We start from the raw sequence: 22938 nt of genomic DNA, 5'->3' as shown, positions 1-22938 counted from the left end.
CCCTTAGTTCCTCAAAAGCAACTTCATTCCAATTTGCTTAATGATATAAGATTCCCTAAAGGGTTTTCTATCTACCATTTATCTCCCGAGCTTCATATCCCTTGGTAGAAAAGATAAAATGCTATCAGTGGGTATATATATTATCCAGCTCCAGGAATCCCAGGACCCCGACAGAGTGCTACTTGGAACTGAAGTGGTGTGGGATGAGGTTCAAATGCCCTTATGCAAATCTGGTTTGAGTTTGGAGTTGGTGCTTCCCTTTGGTTTAGCCAATTTAGCCTTATTTGTTTGGCTGAAGAATTTTAGAAAACATTAAAAGCTGACTCACTGTACCCCCAAGCATTGTCGTAAGCGAGCAATCATGATGATGAGCATCAAAATGACTCACTTGTGGATTTCCTGGAACTTCACTCTGTGAATTGCCTTCTATATAGAGAAGCGAAGAACTGTGAGGTGAATTAGGAACTGGATTCTTCCTGACTGCCTTCTTAACACGTGAACAGGCAGAGCTCCACTTGAGTGCATTAGGAATCAGCAACCAATTCCATCCTAGAATGAGTACAATCATTAGAAACAGAATCTCCCTGGTCTCAGGTTCAAGTATTCTCCTACTGGCCTTGGCTCCCCTGGAATAATAGTCACACACACAGACACCCTCTGCCTGCTGTGAGCATGTCAATTTGTTTTTAAACAGCTGTCATGTCCCTCCTCAGACATGTGTGAAGAAGTGTTCTGTATTGCTACAATTAGTGTTCATATGTAGTGAGTTCCAGACCTTTTAGCATCTGAGTTAGCATTCTCTGGATGGATATCTGAAACCAGGGATGGCAGTCCAACACTGAACCTATCTCCATCAGTATGACCAGGCACTGCAGCTTTGGGGGACTGGTCCATGTGAAGTTATCACAGCGAGTTAGTGGGTTATAACGAAGAAATTTTCAAAATAGGGAATTTGAATGACCAAGAATTAGATAGAAAGATGTTCAGCCTCATTACTAAGCAGAAAAATGCAAATTAAAACAAAAATGAAATATCACTTCACACTCCTCAGATTGGCAAATTTTAAAAATGTCTGATGATGGAAGCGTTAGCAAGGATGTGGAGGAATGGGAACTCAGAGTCTGCCAGTGGGAGTACAAACGGGTTTAACTGTTTGGGAGAGGAATTTGGCAATGAAGAATAATGGTGAAGCTGAACACGCCCTGCTACACAGATGCTCCTGCCCACCCGGTTTAGTATAGAAATGCACACATGCTCACAAGAAGCTTCCCCTGTGACATCATCCAAAGATTGTTTATAGTAGCAAAAGGGGTAGAAAAAAAAAGAAAACAAGTTTATCTCTTTCAATAGAAAAAGAGCTAAATGCATGTGTTATCATGATGCATAGGATTTAACATGAACACGAATGGAACATGGATGCACCCTGGAAGCATGGTGTTTAATTTTGGAAAATGTAGAAGAATGTTCCTACTGTTATTTTTGTATTTTTTGAAAACACAGTAAGCAACTTAAAGCTTTATTATGGTGATGCATATATGTTTACATACGCATATGCATATATAATGTATATATGACAGATATGCACGTTTAAAGCGTCAAAAATATGAATGGAAAGTACATCTGACTTCTCAAGAAAGGAGACTCAGAAACTTGACAAGATCAAGGTCAGAAAGAAAGTCTAATGACTGCATAACATTTTATGTTAAAAAGAAAACACTGAAGAAAACATGACAAAATGTGAACAGAATTGAATTGGGATGGCATGCAGTTGTCTGTACTGGTTTCTACTTTTCAATGTATTTTAAAATATTCATGTTTTCAAAAAATAATTATAATGCTCAAAATAAAATTTGGAAGACCTAAGCACTGTAATAAAATCAATATTTAATAGCTTTACTCAAGGAATAATTTGTTTGTAATTTGATGTTTTTTATATTTTATCTTGAAATACCTTGAGCTTAGAGAAGGGAGGGGGAGGCAAAATAGTAGGATGGCATTGATGAGCTAACTCAGGTCCGTGAGGGTTTGTGAGGCAAGGGTTGGCTATTCTTCGACTCTCGGTGGACACCGTTTGAAATACATGTGTGTATAATATCTACATATACACATTAGTGAATATGCATTTTTTAAATCTCTATTAATATCTAACCCTGAGAAACACTAACTAATATATTTGGGGTTTTTTGTTGTTGTTTTTAGTCTGGTGGTATCCAATGAAAGCAATTCTTTTTTTGCCCAATCTCATTCATGGTAGTTTAGATAGCTGTGACGCCACCAGTCTTGCCTGTGTCTGTTTTTTAAATCTCATGCACATGTTGGTTTGTTTTTCCTTATTTAAGGGAAGAAGTGCAACTGGAAGATATTAATGCAGTGCAACACAAAAAGCCTCACTCTTCTCAGAGGGTTCTTTCAGACCCTTTCACCCATTGGGCCTTTTTAGGTAACCAGTTTCTACCTCCTTCCTGTTTGTGAGGAAGTTTAAAGTTTTACACAAAAGTATATGCATCTGTGCTTTGCCTTGTCCTCTTCTTCCTTATGTAAAGAGTAATAAGCAAGTTATGCATGATGACACATGCCTTTATTCCCTGCACTAGGGAGGCAGAGGGGCCGAACGTTTCCACCATCTCGGTGCACTTGGTTGAAGCAGGAGCAGGGAGCAGTATGCATGCTGTGCCCACAGCTTTAATTATTAGTGCCTCGGTGTCATTGTTCATAATTAGTTCAGACAACTTACTCATCACAAACTGGCAAGCCTGGCAGAAGATAATGTTCTGGGCCTCATAGGAACAGTCCATGAGTTCCAGGCCAGGGAAGATGTTCTTAATGACCTCACTGGCAGGGACCAAGGTCTTCATTGGTACTTTCTTGACCTCATCACAGAAGCCAAGCAGAGCACGGATTTCCTTGGGTTGCATGTGCATCCTCATCTGGATGGCCACCTGAGAGTACTGGTCCACGTAGTTCTTGCACATGTCAGCCATGCCTGGCCTCAAGCGGTCACATTCCTCCTTGACGTGTTCCACGAAGCCCTGGACAAAGGTGGCGTTGGTCCTCACAGCAGTCTAGATGTCAGTCACCATCTTCACACAGTCCTGGCAGATATCGTCGTTCACCTTGGATTGTGGCTGGCTGCGGGGGCGATCCTGAGGGTACAGCAGGAGAGGGATATTGGCCATGAAGGGGGCAACCACACTGGCCATGTCCACCTCCGGGATCTTGTTGGACTGAAGCTGTTTCTGGTAGTTTTGCTCGGCCAAGTGCTTCTGAAGAGACTGACAGAGGTTGAGTGCAGAGCACACTTCCCTGAGGTTGCTCATCTCCCCCTTAATCATGACAGGCAGGTAAGAATCCACCGCCTCCTTGCATGAGTTTGACAGGCTGGAGTCGTGAATCCACTCATGGGTCTTCTCCAGGTAATGAAGGATCTTCTCATGGGTGGCATTGTTTTTCAGCAAGTTCCCAGCTTCAGTGACAACAGTTTTGCCTATGTCGCATGGAAGGCATTTCGCTGTGGGCTTGCTCCACACCATCTACTGGCAGTGTTTCAAGGCCCCGCAATCCACCGCCGCAAGGTCTCTGCACAGCATGCCTGAGCCCCCAGCACATATCTTCGGGTCTTGGACAGGGGTGGTCAGAGCAGTGACCAGAAGGCTGGCGAAGAGGGCGAGAGCGTACATGGCGCCCCCGCACTCCGCAGGCTGCAATGCGGGCGGTGGTGGCACACACCTTTAATCCCAGCACTCGGGAGGCAGAGGCAGAGGCAGAGGCAGAGGCAGATGGATCTCTGTGAGTTTGAGACTGCCTGGAGCCACCGCCAGGACAAGGAAGATGTAAAGTACCAGTAAGCCACAAGCCACGTGGCAAAGTTAAGATTAATAGAAATGGGCTAAATAAAAGAGTAAGAGCTAGACAATGATAGGCCTGAGCTAATGGCCAAGCAGTTTAAATAATGTAAGAGTCTGTGTGTTTATTTTATAAGTGGGTTCCGGGACTGGCAGGACTTGGTGCGGGAGCTGGAGAGAAATTCTCCAGCCACACAGAGGAACAACAAAAGGGAGAGGAGCAAACTGACTTACTTGTTGCTGTTTCTCGCGTGTCTGATGTTTCGTTCCAGCATTTTGGTTTTTGCACTTTGCTATGTTCACTTAGCAGTGGATTTTGGAAATCTCCCCCAGATCCATTAGTAAAGAATGTCCTTTTGAAACAGCTGCATAATATTCCACTATGTGAATATTCCCAGAACACCTCATAGCTTTTAAGAAATGAACCAAGTGCCCTTTGCTCCTAACTGGCTTCATAAGTATGATTTTTATAAACTATAGCCTTGGAGACAGGAATGGTGTTTTCCTCACACCAAAGGCAGGCATGTTTATAATCTGATATGACACATCCAAGTTCCACACTCTCAGGCGGTCCTGCTTTAGTAGCATCACTCATCATCCTCTGATTTGCCCTCTGGAATTGAAATTCAAAAAGATGGCTAACAAACGTTACACAACTGCAATAAGGAATAAACTGCCATTGTTCCTGCTCAAGTTCCCAATCCTTCTGCTGGATTACATAGAACTGTGACAAGCTAACGTGTCAACTTTGTAAGTGGGTAAAGATCTCACATTTGACCATTCTCGACAGATGCATCATAATTTATTTAATCATGAAATGTAACGGGTCTATAGGGGCTACCGTTTTATGATGGGAAAGGACCAAGACTCTTAGATCGGAGAAAGATGGCTTCACCACTCACAGCACAGCTCCCTGATTACATTGCCCCTCCAAGATGGAAGAGGTGACAAGTAGAGGCCCAGCTGTGTCTTGTACACAAAGGTTTTTTATTTTTTTTTTTTTTTTTTTTTTTTTGTCTCTTGCAGAGTGAAAAGCTTAGGACACACAAAGCTGAACTAGATGGCATGCATCCCACCAGTCGGTGTTGGAAGGTGCCTGTTGCACAGAGTCTTACCAAAACAAGGTGTCAGTTCATGCTTCCCAGCTTGCACCAGCTGCTTGTGGAAGAGATGGCATTCAGCACGGCTGTTCTGTGCCTCTCCATCAGTGAGTTTGAACATTTGTACGTGATTGAGAGGCACGTAGATGTTTTTTTGTGGCTTGTCAGTTCATGTCATCTCCTCCTTTTCTGTCACTTTCTGCCTTCATGTCTCAGGTTTCAAAAGATTTTTATATATTGGGAACATCAGCTTTTATCCACAGCGCGTGTTCTGAAGGTCTCTCCGCAATGTGTCAACTGTCTTCCTGGTTCTTCCGCAGTGCCTTGCAACATAGTCTCACAGACCTCTGTATTAACGAAGCATATTCATCTTTTGTTTCCTTGCCTCTATATTTGGAGACAGTTGGAGCATTTTGTTTTACCAAGATTAAAAAGAAATTTGACCGTATTTTATTCTAATAGCTTTCTATTTTGAATTTCTAACACTTGCATGTTTAAGTTACCTAGAACAGATTGATAGATAGACAGAGTGAGAGAGCAAAAGAGAGAAAGAGGGAGGGGGGAAGGAGGGAGGGGGGAGACCTATGAGAAGATATTGCTATCAGGATTGGTCACTTCGATTACAGAAAACTGAACAGGCCCCAAACCTAACATCTGGTAGCCGGAGCATCAGGGAGCTTACTACCATGCCTCAGTCACTGTCAACGACTTCCGGAGGCAGTGAAGGGCCGAGGGCCTGCAAGGCCTCTAGTAAAAGTCTCGGCGTCAAGAATCTAGAGAAACTGGGGTCCTGACACTGAAGGGAGAGAGAAAAGATGCTGTGGTTGCAGGGCAGGCAAGAGTTCACCTTTCCTCTGCTCTTCCTCTGTTGTCCCATGCAGGTGTCTAGCAGATTGGATGGGGCCCAATTTCTCTGAGGGCAGATCTTGCCCACTCAATCCACAGACTGAAGTGGTAGGTTTCCCTAGAGATGCCCTGCTGGACATTCCCAGCAATCTAGTCCTTCAATCAATTCTAACTCTTCCAATCCACTTGGATTTCCTTTTCAGTAGAAGAGGGAGTGGACTACTGGGACTAATCACCCAAATCGGCTGTACTCATCCTTAATTCATCTGAAGTCTATCATTAATATATATATATTATATATATATATATATAATATATATATATATAGTGTTATATAGTGTTATATATAACTAATATAATATAAATATATTAGTATATATACTAATAATATAAATATATAATATGATAAAATATGTATTAAAGGATACATGTATTCTTTGCTTTATTAGTTTGCTGAGAATTTTCTACAATGTATTTTGATCATACTCTCCCAACTCTTCCCTGATGCACCTCTTCTCACTCACACTTGTGGCCTTTAAAAAACAACAATCAAAAAACTTCAAGCCTAAGAACGTACTTGACATGTTACATAACATGGACTCAATAGGTTATATTTTGGAATATATATGTGGTGTGGGTGTGGGTGTGTGTACATATATGCATGCAATAACAGTTGTTGAAAAAAAGAGGCCATAAATTTGAAGGAGAGAGGGGAGGGGTGCATAAAAGGGTTTGGAGGGAAGAAAAGGAAGGGAGAAATGATGTAATTAAAATACAAAATAAACAAACAACAAAAAAAGAGCAATTTTGAAAAGACAAGTTCAGTTCTGTTTGTGCCACCCGTGTACTCTTGGATGTCTGTCCTGATTTCGCTGGAGCATGGTTGACCTGCCAGGGGCCACATTCTTAAAGAAAATTCTCTCAACATCTTTCAGTTGCCAACAGCTCTTCAGTCAGGGATAGGACTTTGTGCCTGCCCCACCTCTCCATGCTAGAATTTTGTCTGGGCCCAGCTTGTGCAGGTCTCTGTGTGTGCTATCATAATGTGGTAAGTGCACTGAGTATAGTTTATCTGTTTTCAAAGTACCTATAAACAGTTCTAGGATTGTGTACTTAAATGTGCATCCTTGACCTTCCTTCCAGACATCCTTGTGCATGTGGAACTGCCTCTGTGCTTTCTGCTTTGTTACACAGGTCTATTTTTCTGTTCATACAGTAGTATTATAGCTTCTAATTTTGTTACTGTAATTTTTAAATGTAATTGAGATCATAATGTATAAGGAACTTTGTAAACTGTTTTCTTCAAATTATTGCAGGAATATTCTGTATTATCACTTAAAACATTTAGTTAAAATCGCTTTAGAAGTTTCACAATGTTCTGTTATGAATATAATTTAATTTATTTGAGCATCTCTCATTTCTGGACATTTAGATTGCTTCAAGTTTCTCTTTCATAAGTAGTACACTAATGAAAGGAGAATATTTGCTTTTTTATTAAATTTTTTATTAAGTGATAATTATAGATTCACATGCAAGAGTAAGAAATGACACAAAGACCCTGTGTGTTTTGCTTGGTGTCCCTAGTCACAACAGCTTGCAGAATTATATTGCAGTATTGCCACCAGGAGTTTGATACTAAGCGTTGTAATATGGAACGCTTCCATTACCACAAGGATTCTTCTGTACATCAGCATCCTTCTCCCCCTTCCCTTCCCTTATGGTCCCCATGTACACTCTCCTTACTTAACCCTGAAAAGCCATTACTTTGTTCTCCATTTTCATAATGTTGTCACTAGACAAACATATGAATCATTCAGCCTAGAGCATTTGAGGATAGACTTTTCATATTATTGAAGATGCATCTAAGTATTGAGTGTATTTATAGGTTTTTTTTCTGTGTGTTGCTCAGTAATATTGCACAATGCTGACATAGCCTAATTTATACACACACACACACACACACACACACACACACACACACACGCGCGCGCGCGCGCGTGTACTGATTAGGGTTTCTTTCAGGTTTTGAGTATTTTTTGTCAATTGGAAATAAGCTAGGGTCATATTGGAAAAGGACACCTCATTTGAGAGAATGTCTCCATCAGACTGACCCATGGACAAGTCTGTGAGACATTACGTTTATTAATGATTGATGTGGAAGGGCCCAGACCACTGTGGGCTCTGCCAGCCCTGGGCAGGTGGTCTTTGGTTGCATAAGAAAGCAAACTGAGCATACTGTGGGGTGCAAAACCAGTAGGCAGCACTCCTCAGTGGTTCTACTTCAACCCCGACTCCCCTCGGTGATTGATTAAGACCTAAGAGTTGTAAGATGAAGTAAATCCTTTCCTTCCCAAGCTATTTCTGATCATGGTGCTTATCACAGCAACAAAAAGCAAACTGAGTCAACATTATCACTGATGTGTATATAGATTTTTTTCCAGCTTGGGGCTACTACTAAATACAGTTACCCTGAGTATCCATGTACAGACTCTTGTGAACATAATTCTCATTAATATCAAGTAAATGCCTTTGACTCCTGTGGACAGGTTATATGGTAGTCCCTTGTTTTATAGGGGAGTGTCAAATGTTTTTGGTTTTGTTTTTAACATGGCTGATTATTTTACTTTGCAGTAACAATTTTTTTTGGTTGGGGGTTTCTTTACATCCTTTCCAACATCTAGTTGCTGCCACTTCCTTTTAAAGCAATTTTGTATATATATACGGATATATCATTGTGGGTTAATTTTAATTTCCATGGTGACCAATAAAGTTGACCATCTTTTCTTAATCACTTATTGGCTACCTGTATATTATCTTCAGTAGAATTTCTGTTTAGAGATTTTTGCCCAGTTTGTATTTCCTTTTATCTTATTTTATTACTTTTTTAAACATAATTCTTTGGATATTCTGCATCATGCACCCCAATTCTGCTCACCTCCCAGTCCCTCCATATCTACCCCTCACCCCTACAGCATGCCCCCAAAAGATTCCCTGCCAAATGAATTAAAAACAGAAAACAATTTAAAAAAAAACAAAAACCTGTTCCTCCATCTTTCCAACACCTCCTATACCTGTGGTAAGGGCTGATGCCATCTCTCCCAAATGTGGGAGGCCAGCTCTCCCACAGGGGTGTGGAGAGGCAGGGCCATCTCTCTTGGGCAGTGTCTAGCTAGGGGCAGGGCCTGCTATCCCTGGGCCAATGAGAGGCGGGGCCAGCTCAGCCCAGCCCTCAGATTTCAACACACATGGTTCCTATGAACCCCTGTGGTAACATGGGTCATGGACATCATCACAGACCTCAGCTGCAGCAGGAACATGGAACCAGACATATCCCTTGGCAGCAGCTCGAGCCTAGACATCACATGGTCTCAATGGCAGCACAGGCTGCCCAGATCAGTACAGTCCCAGCAGCAGCAAGGCCCTCAGATACCAATATGGTCTCAGGTGGCTATCCAGACCCTGAACATCCTCACAGCCCACAGTGGTAACATGAACCATGGACATCAACCCAGACCCTGGGTGCTACAGGGCCATGGTTCCAAATGTAGCCAATGGAAACAGCCCTGGCCCAGACAACACCATGCCCTGAGTGGCAATGCAGGTCACCCAAATTGGCATAGACCCAGTGGTAGCATGGCTCTCAGACACCAACATAACCATAGGTTGTGGCCCATACCCTAAGCATCTATGCAGCCTTTGGTGGTAGCATGGGCCACGAACATCAACACAGAACCCGGCTGAGTTAAGACCACAGACCCAGACATAGTCCATGGTGGTAGCCCGGGCTCAGAAGTCACCATGGCCTCAGGTGACAGACAGCACAAGCCACTCAGATTGGCATGGCTTCTGTGACAGTGTGGCCCTCAGACACCAACATGGCCCCAAATGGCGGCCCAGATCCCTGGCATCAGCATGGCCTTTGATGGTATCAGGGACCATGAATGTCAACACAGATTCTGGCTGTGGTTGGGCCACAAATCCAGACATGGCCCTCAGCAGCAGCCCTGTCCCTGAGGACACCATGGCCCCGGTGACAGTGCAGGCCACTCCAATTGACATTGCCCCAGTAACAACATGGCCTTTGGATATCAACACAGCCTCAGGCTGTGGCCTAGACCCTGGGCATCTGTGTGGCCTTTGGTGACCCCATGGGCCACAGACATCCATACAGACCCCAGCTGTGATAAGACCAAGGACCCAGACATGGTCTCTGGCAGAAGCTGGGGTTTGGATGTCACCATGGGCCCAGGTGACAGAATAGACCACTCAGATTAGCATGGCCCCTATAGCAGAATGACCTTTGGCTACCATAGCCCCTGGTGGTGGCCCAGACCCCTGGCATTGGCATAGCCTTCAATGATATCAGGGGCCACAGACATAAACAGAGATTGTGGCTACAGTAGGGCCATGGACCCAGGCATAGCCCTCATTTGCAGCCGGGCCTGGCTATCACAGTAGCACCTGTGGCAGTGCAAATCACTCAGATCTGCATGTCCCTCGCTGCTGCATGAACCTCAGATCCCCATCTGGCCTCCGGTGATGTCCCAGATCCTGGATATTTAAACGGACATTTGGTGGTATCAGGAGCTATGGATATCCACCCAAACCCCAGCTGCCATAGGGCCATGGACCCAGACATGGCCCTAGGTGGCAGCCCAGGTCCAAATGTCACTCTGGTCCTGGCTGGCAAGCAGGCTACCAACATCAGCCCATTCCTCACAGCCTGCACTTCAGTTCTGCCTCTTTCCACAGCACATGAACCACTCTGCTTCTCTTCCTCTCCCCTTTCTCCACCATACATTTGCTCATCATACTGGTGCAGGATACCTTCAGGCAGGCTTGGCCTTTTAATTTCCTTTTAATATTGAGATTTGAGAGGCTTTACATACTCCAGATGATATTGCTTTATTTGATATATTTGCAACTAGTCTCTTTAAATCGATGCCTTGTCTTTTTGTTCTCTAATTAGTTATCTTTTGGTTGCTATTTCATTGATTTTGAAATATTATTAAGTCTTAAATTTTGTCCATATTTTTCTGCCATGGTTGATAAGGTCATATATTTCTTTTTTGCCTGTGAGAGATTATAGTAACTGAATTTTGATTATTAAGTAAGACTCATATCTCTGGAAAGAATCCAACTATGGTAACTCCTTTTACCTATCAGTGAATTCTACACACTGATTTTGTTTAAATGTCTCTACATCTATATTGGTCAGGGGTATCAGTCATAGAATTGGGGTTTGTTTGTTCTGTCTTTTCAAAACAAGGTTTCTCTGTCTAGTTTTGGTGCCTGTCCTGGATCTCACTCTGTAGCCCAGGCTGGCCTCGAACTCACAGAGATCTGCCTGACTCTGCCTTCTGAGTGCTGGGATCAAAGGCGTGTGCTACCACCACCCAGCTGGGGTGTTTTTAAGTGTTTTTTTTTTTAATAGTTTGGGTGTTAGGGAAATGACACCCATGAAATAAATTGAGAGGTGCTTCTTCCCATTCGGTTTTCTGGTTGAGATAGGATAGATGGCACAGAATCAGAACTGGAATTGTTCTCCCTAGTAAAACCACAGTCTTTTCAGAATTTTTAAATTGTGTATTCAACTTGATTGACAGTTTCAGGGTCATTCACCTTCTATATTTTGTACTGAATAAGTTCTAACCTGTATTTGTCAAGGAATTGGTCGACTGAATCTGAGTTGTCAAACTCTGCTGTTTGTAAGCAGTTCCTAATCCTTTTGATATCCCTGGCACCTGTAGTGATGTGTTTTGTTTCATCCTTGATGTTGCTCATGCATTTGTACCTTTCTCTTTTTATCTTTTTAGATGTTTGCCAGTTGTGGTGGTTTGAATAGGAATGGCACCCATAGGCTCATAGATGTGAATGCTTGATCATTAGGGAGTGGTACTACTTGAGAAGGATTAGGAGGTGTGGCCTTGTTGAAGGAAGTTATGTCACCTGGGGTAGGCTGTGGAGTTTCAAATGCACAAGCCAGATCCAGTCTCTCTCTTCCTGTTCCTTACCAATCCAGTGTAGAACTCTCAGCTCCTTCTCCAGCACCATGTCTGCTTGAGCACTGCCATGCTTCCTGCCATGAAGATAACTGACTAAATCTCTGAATGTAGGCTAGCCCTAATTAAATGATTTCCTTTATAAGAATTGCCATGGCCATGCCATATCTTTGCAGCAATCGAACACTGACTAAGACAGAATTTAGTATCAGAGACTTGGGTATTGCTGTGATAGGCTGATCATGTTTCTTGTCGGTAGAATGTGGACTTTGGGACTTTGGGTTAGGAAAGCAGTTGAATGCTTTAAGTTAGACTTAATGGGCCATCCCAGTAGGAGTATGGAAGACAGTGATGTTAAAGGTCATTGGAACTGTGGGGGCTCAGCTCAAGAACTTTCAGAAGGAAAGAATATTAGTATGTGGCCATTCTTGTGATACTCTGGCCAAGAATGTGGCTATTTTTGCCTACCTCTGGAAAAGACTGACTGAGGCTAAATTGAAGAGTTTTGGATTAATGTCACTGGAAGAGGAGATTTAAAAACAGCCTAGTATTGACTGTGTTGTGTGGTTATTGGTTGCCAATCCTAGCATATCTATAATGAAAATGAGCAAGGAAAAATACAAAACACACATTTTGAAGAGGAAAGGGGTGCTAGGAAGTGTAATGGAGCCAAGACCTGTGCTCAAGGAGATAAAAAGTTTTTTTAAAATCCTGATCCTAAATGGAATAAAGGGAGTGGTGACATCAGGGCAAGACCACAGTCAGCTAAGCTTCCAACTTGTGAAAAAGAATTAAAGAAAAACTTAAAGCCAGATGTGGTGGTGCACATCTTTAATCACAGCACTCTAGAGGCAGAGGCAAGTTGATCAATGAGTTTGAGACCAGCCTGGTATACATAGCAATTTCCAGGACAGCCAAACTTAGGCAGTGAAAGACACCATCAAAAATAGAAAATTGGTGGAAATTTATTTTAATGAGGAGGCCATGTTCCAGCCCCAGTAACCATCTTCATCCACATGGTTTGGGCTTTAGAGTTAAGGATACAAGACCAGAGGTTATGGAATCTTTCTCCAAGGCCAAGGAAAGCTGTTGAGGCCAGGCATATGTCAGTAGTGTCCCTGCATGGAGGCCCAGAAAGGCCATTGCATGAAGCTGATAAAATATGTGAAGGTGACACTTGGATTGCCTTGGAGACCCCAAGATGTTGGAGATGCTAGAGCCATGGGATACCTGTCAAGGAAAGCTTCAGACTGGGTGTGAAACCACCCCAAGAGAAAGAAGTGTGTTGTAGCCAGCAAAACCTGAAAGGAGTTGGAGATCTAAAGAGCACGGGTTTTCCAAGCTGGTTTTTGGTATTGCTTTGGTCCAGTATTTCCTCATTATGCTCTTTTAGAATGGTAATGTATATCCTGTGCCATTGCATGTTGGAAGTATGTAATCTGCTTTTTTATTTTGATTTTACAGGGGATTACAGTTAAGAGATTGCCATGAGCCTTTAAATAGACTTTGAATTTTTAAATAATATTGACATTGTAATAGACTATAGGGACATTTGAAGTTAGACTTAGTGCTGTTTTATCTTATGATATAGCTATAAGCCTATGGGGGCTAGGAAGTGGAATATGGTGGTTTGGATAGGAATGGCCCCTATAAGCTCATAGATTTGAATACTTGGTCATTAGGGAGTAGCATTGCTTGACAGGAATTAAGAGGTGTGGCTTTATTAGAGTAGGTGTGGCCTTTGTTGGAGGAAGTATGTCACCAGGGCTGGGCTTTAGGGTTTCAGATGCTCAAGCCTGGTGTCAGAATCTGTGTATCTATCTGTCTGTCTGTTTCTCTCTCTCTCTCTCTCTCTCTCTCTCTCTCTCTCTCTCTCTCTCTCTCTCTCTCTCTCTCACACACACACACACACACACACACACACTTTCTGCTGCCTGTGGATCCAGAAACAGAACTCTCAGCTACTTCTCCAGCACCATGTCTTACTGTGTGCCATCATACTTCCTGCCATGAAGATAATGAATTAAACCTCTGAATGTAAGCCAACCCTAAGTAAATGCTTTCTTTTAGAAGTGCTGCCATGGTCATGGCATCTCTTCCCAGCAATACAACACTAATACACCAATGTTATTCTTTTTTTAAAATAAATAAATAAATCTGGCTTCACTGATTTCCTTCTTTCTCTTTAATATGTTCTTCTTTTTCTACGTTCTTAAAGCCGGAGCTTGGATGCCGATTTGAGGTAGTTCTTTCTTTCTAATCTAAGAATTTAAGAGTACAAACTTCCCTCTCAGCTCCATTTGAGCTGTGTTTAAAATTTAGATCTAACACTCTTGGTTTCCAGGAAGTTTTATGTGTGTTTCAAGTTCTCACTAGCCTCTCTGCTTGTCATGTGTTGGTTTATTTAGAAGTGTTATGTTAAGTCTCTAACACTTTGGGAAATTTTCAGTTACTTTCCATTTATTAATATCTATTTTGATGCCATTTTGATCAAATTTAAGTTCCTGAAGATGTATTGAAATTTCTTTTATGGTGCAGAATAGTATGATCTCTGCTGGTTTGCTTCTGTAGATAGTTGGGGGAAAGCATAGCCTGTTGAAGGACAAAGTGTTCTAGAAATTTCCACTAGATCTCTCAGTTGGTGGTACAGTTATTATATGTCTTCTCTGATCTTTCTGTCTAATTATTCATCCTCTGTTGTCAGAATGAAGCAGAGGTTTCCAGCCATACCTTTGGACTTGTCTGCATTTCAGTCCTTTTTTGGCTAAATAGACTTGTCAGCTCTATGTTTGATGCAGACATATTTTGTGTTGTTGTCTCTTCTTGGTAGACAGAACCTTATATAATGCTATTCAGTTTGATAATTTTATGTTCTTTAAAACTTGATATTAGATAGGTTGACAAATAGATGGATTGATTGATTGATAGAAAGTAAGAGAGAGTCCTAAATATATAAATACAATCTGTTCAGTTCAGTCTGTCTAAAATTTTTTGTTTGTATATGATTTCAGAGCCAACCACTGGGGAACTCGTGTGTGTGTGTGTGTGTGTGTGTGTGTGTGTGTGTGTGTGTGTGTAACAACTAAAGAAAAAGAGGCCAAAGGCTATGGATTTGAGAGAGAGCAGGGGGTGTAACATGAAAAGTATTAGAGGGGAAAAAAGGAAAGGGGAAATTATATAATTATATTTTGATTTCAAAAGATTTTTTTAATGATTGTAGGAGTCAGAGAAGTTGGAGGACACAAAGAGAACATAATCTTGACATTTACAATTAAGTAGGGCTCACATAGGGTCACTGAGACTGAAATGGCCTGCATGGGGCTTGCTTGAGTCTACACCAGGTCCTCTGTGTATATGTTATAGGTGTTAGCTTGGTGTTTCTGTGGAACTCCTAACAGTGGGAGCGGATGTATCTCTGACTCTTTTGCCTGGTCTTGGGACTCTTTTCCTCCTGTTGGGTTGGCCTGTCTGGCCTCTATATGACAGAATTTTGCCTTGTCTTGTTGTATCTTATTTTGTCATCTTTTATTGTTGTCTCTTGGAGGCCTGCTTATTTCTGAAGAGGAAATGGAGGGGAAGTGGATCTGGGGCAGAGGGGAGATGTGGGGAAGCTAGGATGAGTGGAGGGAGAAGAAACTGTGGTCAGAATATATTGTATGAGAGAAGAGTCTATATTCAATAAAAAAAAGAAAAAGAAAGAAATGAAATATACAGAAAACTTATCTGGGTTGTACACTGCCAATGCAAATAAATCAACATAAAATTTAGAAATAAAGACAGAAAGACAGAAAGACAGAAAGACAGAAAGACAGAAAGGAAGGAAGGAAGGAAGGAAGGAAGGAAGGAAGGAAGGAAGGAAGGAAGGAAGGAAGGAAGATTTAAAAACCCTTCTTTGTTTGATATGAATATGTCATTCCTATAATAAATAAAATAAATAAATTTTAATCTGTCTATATTTGAAGTAATATTTGTTCAAAAAGTAAGCACTTGACCCAGGTTTTTTAACCTGCTCAGTCAACATCTTTCAACTGATGCATTTTGCCCAAAAGCAACTTAAAGATCACTTTGCTTTATGGTTCCAGAAGGATAGAGAGTCCATTATGGCAAGGACAGCACAGCTTAGAGGCAGGATCAGGAAGAAGAATCATCACACCTCAACCACAGAGAGGACAGAACTCCAGCAGGAAGTGGGACAAGACTACAGCCTCTCAAGGCCAATGTCAAGTGATATACTTTGTTCAACAAAACCCTACCTGATAAAGGTTCTATAACCTCACCTAAACAATGCCATCAACTGGGGAGCCAGTGTTCAAATACGTGAGCCTATGTGAGACATTTTCTCACTCAAATTGCAACATATGTGTGTATGTAAACATATGGAGCTTATAAACTGTAATATAGTAGGTTTCCACATGGGTTTTCCAAACATTCTTAATATTAGTTATCCCTCTCCCCACCTGCTCCTCCATTCTACTCTCCCATCCTTCTCCTCACGTAAATTCCCCCCTATTATTCCTCCTTTCCCCTCCATATCAACAAGACAACTCGCCCCTTCCAAAACTTATCAACTAACTCCATAGTTATGACTTCCTGACCAAAACATCTTAGATAAATTTCCAGATGCAGAACTCAAAAGGATTATGAATATGGTATAATGACCCTTTTATTGCTCTCCATCACATATTTTATATGTTTTTTTCCTTTATACCTAGTTATATTTGTTAAAGTTTGGAAGTTTGGAGTTTTTTGGTTGGAGTTTGTGTTCGTGTGTGTGCATTCGCATTCCCGTATGCATGTGAGTTCAGGCATGAGTGTGGCATTGCACCAGAAAGTTACCTTCATTTGTTACCTTTGGCCTTGTTTGAGACAGAGCCTCTCTTTTATTGTTTGGCTCTATGTATTTCAGGATATCAGGCCCATTAACTTCAGAGAATTTTCCTCTCCCTTCCTCCATGTCACCACACAAGTTCTAGGATTACAGACACAAGCTATAACATTAGCTTTACATGGATTCTTGGGGTTCAAACTCGGGTCTTCACACTACTGTGGCAAGCACCATACCCACTGAGCCATTTTCTCTTTCTAGTTATTAGTTTATATTTTTTGAAATAAGGTCTTGCTATGTATCCCAAGCTGGCCTCCAACTTTCTAGGTAGGCCAGGGTGGCCATGGGCTTGCCATCCTCCCCTCTTACCTCCTAATTGTAAGGCTAAGTATGTTTCCCAGTGCAGATGTTAAATAAGTATTTCCTTGACTTGTTCCAAGCTTCATTTTGTTTTGTTTTTTGGCATCAAAAGTTGTTGTATCTCATTTTAGTGCAAGCTATGAACTAAGACACAAATGAATGGTTCCTGCGCTTCTAAGTAAAGCTCAATGGTTTTCCTAAAAATGTCTACAAGGTTTTTCCAATGTGTTTTGAGAAATTCTCATGTGGGACTGACATGGTGGTACATGTCTGTAATTCCAGCTCCTTGGGACCCTGAGACCCACAAATTATGAGTCAGTGGCCAGCCTGGGATGGAGAGGACGAGGAGAGTGAAGAGACAGAGATATTAGTTCTCACATGATTGAAATCAAATATGTATCATAGGGATTAAATCCTAGCTGTCATCAAAATCCTCAAATCCAAGGGATAACAGAAATGTTTGGCATCATTTGACTCGTGACAATAATGCAGAGAAACAATCTGATTTTAGTGTACCTGGAGGGGATGTTACAAGGACTACAGGAGATAAAGTGGATCTCTGAGAGTCCTCCAGGGTCCTACAGTGTCAGCAGTGACCAAGGCCTTCCTGGGGACACAGGGAAGCAAACCCTTAACCCTTCCTTTTATCTCTTAAGATCTAACATAGTCCTAGAGACTGTAGAAAATATTAAAGCATGGGAGAATTCTGTGGTTAAATATAGGAAGGGGTGGCTCTAAGTTTATATTCCATCCCTACCAAAAACTATTTGGAGCTATGTTAGACAATGCTCCTTTTTAACAATATACACATTGTGTGGCAAAATGTAAAGATATTTGATGTCTGCATCATCAGGTCTACACCATGTGAACAGAAGGAAACTTAATCTACTTTATGTTGGATAATTCAGAGTACCAGGAGCGGGATAGAAGATGCACCTTAGATAGCATAGGCCATGCTTTGTAAAATAGTAGGTGATGTGCTCTGGGAACATAAAGAAACTTAGCACCCCTGACCCTGTGATTTGCACAGACAGGTAATTCCTTTGTCTTGTGTCTGGGTTCTGCATTCCAGCTTTTTGTTTATGGGCTCCTCTGGCCCTTCTTTAATTCTCCCAGCTCTTTCCCAATTGTGCCTTTTTTTTTCTTTCCCCTACCCCTGCCTCAATCATAAACACTTCACAGACCAACTTGAAATCTCAAGAGGTAATGGTGCTCTCTCTGGATCTGTGAAATGACATTTTTGAGTGCCCACACATGGACCACAAAGTACTATTGCTCCTCAAATAGGAAAAGAATGGGTGAAAACACATGAACTTACATAACCAGATGTGACAAGATTGAAATTAGCATGCCACTATTCACAGCTATCCCCTTGCTACTTAGCTTTTTCTCCCATCCCCTGTCTATGAAAAGAGTCAAAACTTCTCAGGAGGGGATTTTCACAGAAGAGCGACCAGGGGGATAATTGTAATTTCCAGGACAGTTGTAAACACAAAAGGAGGAGAGGCAGGATTGAATAAACAAGGTGACTTGGTAAGGGGTAGGGGTGGAGAGAAGATGTGGACTACAGAAGAATAAGAGAAATCTAAATTGAAGAGTTAGGTAACACGATAGAACAAGAGATGCTAATAGAAATTGCCAAGCACTGTGCTTCACATTTGAAAGAGATATTGAATAACTATCACAGTGCACCTCCAGGTCTTGATTTTCAAAAGGCAAAAACCACTCTGCATGAGGGAAGATCACAACTTTATAAATATTGCAAACTCATTAAACCCGCCATGCCTCCAGGGTGCGTGGAGCATGAGGGGGAGGGAGGGGATGACACGTTATCTCGCATAGAACACTGAGTATTAGGGAGGCCTACAATCCACTCCTATTAAACCAGTTACTTCTGGAGGTCAGGGAATGTGTATTTTATAATTACATTCCGAGTCTCTATCACAGGCTCTCAGGCTCTGGCACACAGAGGATATTGTGTCTGGTAAATGAATGACTTATGAACATCACACGCTAGCTAGCTCTAGGCTAAATTCATGTGAATGGTTTTTTGAAAGATTGATCAGCCCATTATTTCTGGATGAGAAGGTCTCAACTCTACCAAGACACTGTTTCTAGGAGAAACCTATAACCACACAGCTTTGAAAAATTATAATTCGGTAACGGCACAGTCCAGACTAGACTAACTCTTATGATCACCCCTCATCCACAAAAGGGAGAAGGTTCCTCAGATAGGAGTCAATTTAGAGATTTGAGAATAAAACAAGATTTTTAAACAGCAGGTTTATAATAATCCCAAGAAAACAGACTTCAGAATTGCCTAAGAAACTTTGGAATATCCAGAGATTAGATAGATGAAAGGCAGGCCCACAGGAGTGAAACTGAATACAATCAAAAAGCTTACGGATAAGACGGGCTTCACTTAGACAGTTTGCATTCCTATAAATGTGATTTATTTTATAAATACCCAGAAGGGAAGTTTGTATATTTTAGCTTATGATAATTCCCCAGTTCACAGTAGATGTAATAATGAATACAGCACCGCAGTTTGCTATGAGGAGCCACAGTATTATTTACATGATTCAATAAATAAAAAGGCACAAAAAACCAAGCGGGCCCTAGGATAAGTAAATCCCATCACCTACACAGAAGACCTTTATTCTTTATACCTCCCCTTTCTAGGATGATGCTGGTTTTACTGAAGCATTACAAACAAGCTAAGGGAAAAAGTGGGTAGGGGAGGAAAGAAAGGAAGTGAGAAGAACAGAGGAAGTGGGTTTGGGGATATGAGGAAGGATGGAAGATATTCATCTCTGTCAATCACACAACCTAAATAACATGAATAATGCTTCTGATAGCAGCAACTAAGAACTGACCAAAAATACATAGAAATGCATGTCAAATCCAAGGCTGAGCTGCCACAAAAGGGAACTACTGAGTCCAGAGCTGAACTCTAACGAAGAATTGCAGGAAAAGAGTGCACACCACAGGTGGGTCCTCCCCCCACAGGTTTTCTTCAGACCCTAAAAACCCAAGGCCCATGTGTCATGGTCTGCATGAGTTCTCAGTGTGGGAAACTAGAAAAAGCTCTTCCTCCACCCATCAGGATTCCCCCTTCCAAGAGAAAAATCACCCTGCCACACAGATAAATGAGGTAGTGAGGTTCACCACCAACTAGGATCTGGCTCTAAATAGAGACCCAAGACCTAAGGATGAATAACAAGACAGCCCTCAAGGGTCGTGGTGAATATTTATGTTGACTTAGTACACGTTGTTCTGCTACAATGACACCTGACACCAGGTAATATGCACACACACACACACACACACACACACACACACACACACACACACACACGCACACACACTTATCTGACTCTGCTGACTGAAAAGTCCATAAATCATGGTACTTATGACCTAGGTCCCAGAATTCCTGGTGTGTGTGTGGCTGGGGGGGGGGTGAAGGGGGGGTAATAACATGACAGGAAATTGGAAGTGAGGGGCCAGTCACATATAAAAAGGATCATGGGCGGGAAAGAAAGGAAGTGACAGAGAGCCAAGAGAGCTGTCTTACGTCAGTGGAACTAGCTAGTTCCCTCATAGGCGACTTGACACACTGCCCAGAGAAGGTGCCACACACTGCTGTGGTACACATCTATGATCTAACCTCCTTCTACCAGGCCCCATCTCCACGAGGTCCACTATCCTTCTACACCACCACATGGAGGACCATGCCTCCTGCTTAGAAACCTCTGGAGAAGAAAACACATCCAACTCATAACACATGTTCTCTCCGGAATTTCCCATTAACAGTACAGTGGCAAGAAAGACCCTGCTCAGCTGACACCTCGTCTGTCTGGAGGAATGTGCTTTCAACCCATTTCAAGCCTTAAAAATGTATCACTGAGAGAGTGGCAAGGGGAAACTTTAAAATCTCTGTTAAAACCAATACAGAAAGATGAAGAGACTCCTTGTCTGAAGATCAACAAAATCAAGCAAAGTTCTGCTTCCAAACATACCAACAAGCACTTGAGATACAATTTAAATATGGAGCATGCTTCATTTACATTTATTGAATATTTAAAACAGAAGAGGAACTTGGAAACGTAAATAGGAAAATGGAGTTTAAAAAACCTACCAAAAAAGATTTTTAAAACTCTACCTTGTAGAACAAGTGAACTAGCAAATTAGAAGCTGTCAGAAAGAGAATAATTGTGGCTGCAGGGTAAGGAAGGGTTCCTTAAACAAGACACTAAAATATAAGCCATAAAGAACAGCAATTAAACATTGCCCATAGTACCTCCTGTATGGCAGGCACCTGCTCAGCGTTTTATATATGCTATCTCACTTAATCCTCCTGATAAGCCATTGGACCAGGCATTATTATTATCCCCATTTCACAGGAGAGAACAAAGCATTTGGACATTAACTAGCTTGCTGAAAGTCTGATAACCAGAAAGGGGGGGGGGGGCGAGGATTTAAATGGAGTATGGGAGGAGGTAATGTATCATGTTCTGGCTACTACCCTTTGTCTTTGAAAAACTCTACCCTCAAATTTTCTATAGAACTGAGACAGTGAAAAAAAAATCTACAGGGAACAAATTTCTCAGAGTCCTGAAATACACTCTGGAGGCACTAAGGTCCCTTAATGATGCTTGAAAACTCTAAATTATTCTGTGAATGAGGACAAGTTACTCAAACCATACCTCAGTTTTCTTGTGTATAAAATGAAACTGTCCATAGCCACCTCATAAGCGCATCAGAATCAACTCAGAGAATGTAGTTGGATATCACATTCTGAAAGTTCTTCAAAAAGCTCAAAAATATGGAGTTATGTTGTCATTGGTGACTCTGTAGCTAAAAATATCCCAGGAGAGATTAAAATGGTCCCTGAAATACTTATACAAACACAACCATATCAGCACTGTGTATAATAGTTTAAAAGTGGGGAGAATTCAAACTCCTGACAGCTGAAGAGGTCAATTAACTGTGCTGTTCTGAGTCATACTAAAATATGGGTCCACACAAACAGGAAACAGATTAGGTGTTACCAAGGGCTTGGAAGCAGGAGCAGGGATACTAAATGTCAATGGGTACAGAGTTTACTTTAGGGCAATGTAATATTTTGATACAGGGGTGGTTGTACCATTCTTTGAATATATTAAAATATAAATACACATTTAAACCATGACTTTTGACTGCAAATATAGCTCAGTAGTAGAGTCCTTGCCTAACCACCCAACACCACAAAAATAAATAAACAATGTGGTTCAGGTTATATAACTTATATAGATAAATTTGTTGTCTAAAAGAGATTCTATCTACAGTAAGTGTTCAGGACCTATGGTTATTTAGAGTCTGCTATATCCTTTGGCATGCTTAAATTGTTTAGACCTATGAGGTATTTTTCTTATTTAAAAATAAAGTGAAAGAAGACTCCCAAATTCTATATGGCAAGAACAGCATGAAGGGTGACGTCAGAAGGCTAGAAAGACTCCATTATGGGAAGTAAAGAGAAAGCCAGGCTCTGGTGTGTGGAACTGGGAAGGAAGGCCCTTCAGTGTTGTCTGGCAACTCTGGGCTGCCATGATGGTAGAAACAACATGTGCCTGCCTCCACAGGATTCCTAACAGCAACACGTGAAAAACTATCAAGCCTCTATTTCCAGCTAGGTGCCTGTCCCTCCATGCACCATTCCCACTTAACCCCCATCTTGGCCTTGCTACCTGAGCTTTAGTCTTGCTCCCCATTTCATAGATAAGGAGACCAAGGTAAGAAGGAGTGTTCTCCACACCAGTGCTCCCTGTCTCCTCCAGGTCACCTCTTGCCTGATGCTGACAACCAAGAAGTGCTTCCTGCAAATTTGTTTAATGTTTCATCATCCCAACACTAGACAACGCGTGCAGCTCCCTGTATTTGAGGTAGCATTCTAGACTTTTATGGGTGTGAATGATTTAAATTAC

General features: G+C 41.7%; 1 pseudogene; it reads right to left on the bottom strand.

Annotated features, from left to right (window-relative positions):
* Positions 1-2486: 2486 nt before the first annotated feature.
* On the bottom strand, positions 2487-3703 carry LOC102906896 (prosaposin pseudogene; annotated as a pseudogene).
* Between the last annotated feature and the right edge of the window lie 19235 nt (positions 3704-22938).

Source organism: Peromyscus maniculatus, chromosome 12 (genome assembly GCF_049852395.1).
Source record: "Peromyscus maniculatus bairdii isolate BWxNUB_F1_BW_parent chromosome 12, HU_Pman_BW_mat_3.1, whole genome shotgun sequence".
NCBI lineage: Eukaryota > Metazoa > Chordata > Mammalia > Rodentia > Cricetidae > Peromyscus > Peromyscus maniculatus.
Note: the sequence above shows the minus strand (reverse complement) of the source record. Positions and strands in the feature narration are given on the sequence as shown.